Source organism: Triticum aestivum, chromosome 3A, assembly GCF_018294505.1.
Source record: "Triticum aestivum cultivar Chinese Spring chromosome 3A, IWGSC CS RefSeq v2.1, whole genome shotgun sequence".
NCBI lineage: Eukaryota > Viridiplantae > Streptophyta > Magnoliopsida > Poales > Poaceae > Triticum > Triticum aestivum.
In genome coordinates, this window is record NC_057800.1 from 694,420,729 (window position 1) to 694,423,485 (window position 2,757).

Below are 2,757 nucleotides of genomic sequence, written 5' to 3' on the forward strand. Positions count from 1 at the left end.
GGATGGATGTCTGAGCGGTTGAAAGAGTCGGTCTTGAAAACCGAAGTATTGATAGGAATACGGGGGGTTCGAATCCCTCTCCATCCGCGAGGTCATAAGTTCTCTCTTGCCTTATCTATAGATAAGAACAAATCTCCTCGACTCGACTGATATGATGGATGGAATGGGTAGAAGGTTGAGGTTATTGTGTGTTAATTTAGTTAGGACTTTGTCTCCCTTTTGTTATCTTCAGCCCCGGGTGGATGACCTGTGGGAGCTAAGTCAAAGATCTCGGTGTTGTCGTGAGTGGTTGATAAACAACGATTGCAGTTTGATTTAGGGAGTCCCAACCCTGTGAAGCTTAACAGACAAAGAAAACGATAGAGACTTCCGGGTATAGGGTGACGACCTTAATGAATCAAGTATTCAGGTGGCAGAGTTTTGAGCTACATAAGCGCTCAAATTTCGGAATACTTATTGCCCCAAAAATATGATCAACCCCAGGTACATTTATTAGGTTTTGATCTGAGGCTATCCTGGTCTGCAGGACCCAACACAAGTATTCATCCTTTCCAATCTGAAAAAGGTGTTGCCGAAAGCTTACCCTCTTCCACACGCATGCTACAGCCGCTCCAAATAGGGCCCTGCAGTTAAATCCCGACTTCCTCCGCCGCAGATTTGGTCGCCGGCGGCTAAACGCCGGCAGCTGACGTGGCCGTCATTAGCTTGAGGCTAATTAGCGTGTTAGTCTCGCCCTGTGCCACTGACAGACCGGCCCCACCCCCTAGTTAACCGCGGGGTAAACCCCTGTTAAATTTTAACCTAACCAACATGGACCCCACACGTCAGTTGACCCGCTGACTTCACCGTTGACTGGCCCCACCTATCTCTGACTCGAGCCAGCACTGTGAGACTGACCAGTGGGACCCACTTGTCAGCTTTGACCTGGACCCGTTCTGTTGACTTGCTGAGGTCAGCATGACGTAGTGCTGACGCAATAAGCTATTTTCTGGGTTTAATTTAATCTAACAAACTCCAGAAAATGTTTTAAACTTCTAAAAATCATATAAACTCAACCGTAACACCCAATGAAATAATTTATATATGAAAAATTATCAAAAAATCCAATCTATCCATTTATGCTATTTTCATGCATGTTAGAACAAATTAAGGCCACTTTTAGGACAAATCAAATGAATGGTATTTAAATAACCACATGTGGAGTTTGAATTTGAACTTTGGGTTCAAATCAACTTCATTTAATTGTGGTGCTAGTTGCATTAGCTCAATCAACAACTTATTGCCATGTCATTATCATGCATCATGTTGTGCATTGCATTGATTGTGTTCCTTCTCTGTTGCCAGTGTTTGTCCCCTCTCGATAGATGTTGTACCGACGACAAGAACGATGACACCGATGAAGTGTGTTCCTCTTCAGAAGTGTCAGGCAAGCAAAACCCCATTGTTCATTCCGATACAATCCCACTCTCTCGGTCCTGCTCTCTTTTACTGCATTAGGACAATAGCAATTCAACTGTTACATGCTGCGGTAGTTGAACCCCTTTCCTCTGCATGACCTGTCATTGCCATAGTAAATAGATGAAACCCACTAGCATGAGTAGGAGTTGTTTGAGCCCTGATGTGCCTACTCATTCATCCTTGTTTGTCATGCCTGCTACTGCTTACAGTTGAGTCAGGTTCGATTCATCGGGGATGAATTGGAATGTGGTGAACATGTCCTACTGTGTGTGAGCTAAGTGTGTGAACACGATTTGGTAAAGGTAGCGGTGAGAGGCCATGTAGGAGTACATGGTGGGTTGTGTCATTGCGGCCGTCCTCAGGAACTGAGTTCCGTGTTTGTGATCCATGAACAACTACTACCATGCATTGGAATGCTTAAGTGCCCCTCTCGACTTATTAATCAACATGATCTCTGTCCAGGAGTTGCAACTAGTTTCTGGTGTTTGTAGGTAGTGTTAGTAGTCTACCAAGTGGCACCCGGTACAGGTGGGCTTGGGACAGACTAGGCACAGTGGCACGGTGTACCAAGTGGAACCCGGATGGTGGGCTTGGGAACCCTGCTCACATCGTTTGGGGCCGTGAGCGACACCCCGGCTGGATCTCCTTGCGGATGGAACCCGAATAGGTGATTAACCTGGACTAAAGACTTCTTGGTTAGTCAGGTCATGGCCGACTCCCTCGCCAGGCTTCCGCTTGAATGTTGCCGAGATACACGATGTGTACATGGTGGTAAGTGGCGAGAGCGTGTGTGAAGAAGTACACCCCTGCAGGGTTATCATTATCTATTCGAATAGCCGGATTCCTCGGATATGGAAACTTGGACCCCTTGCATAGTTCATAGACAAGTGAAAGTGGATACTCTAAAATTCGCAAGATAAGCGTGAGTGCTATGAATGGCCTTCTCGTAGGGAGACAGGAGCGGATCCATAGTGGAGTATTGATATGGTGAATATGTGGACTCGTGTGCACCACCTCAAATGAGTTACTTGTAGTCGTAGTTCAGGATAGCCACTGAGTCAAAGCTGGCTTGCTGCAGTCAAACTCCACCACCCCTTTGTTGATACCGATGCATATGTAGTTAGTTCTGATGTAAGTCTTGCTGGGTACATTTGTACTCACGATTGCTTATTTTATGTTTTTGCAGAGAGACTTCAGTCTCGCTAGTAGTTTCGTGTGGACTTCAATGTTTAGCTTGATATCTCAGCTACGATCTTGTGCCCTCGACAGGATCTTGTAGATAGTCAGGTTTCTCAGTCT

General features: G+C 45.8%; 1 non-coding gene across 1 annotated transcript; it reads left to right on the top strand.

Moving 5' to 3' along the window:
- TRNAS-UGA (transfer RNA serine (anticodon UGA)) lies at window positions 1-87 on the top strand. The gene has a single exon. It is a non-coding gene; the product is annotated as a tRNA-Ser (tRNA).
- Window positions 88-2,757: the final 2,670 nt, after the last annotated feature.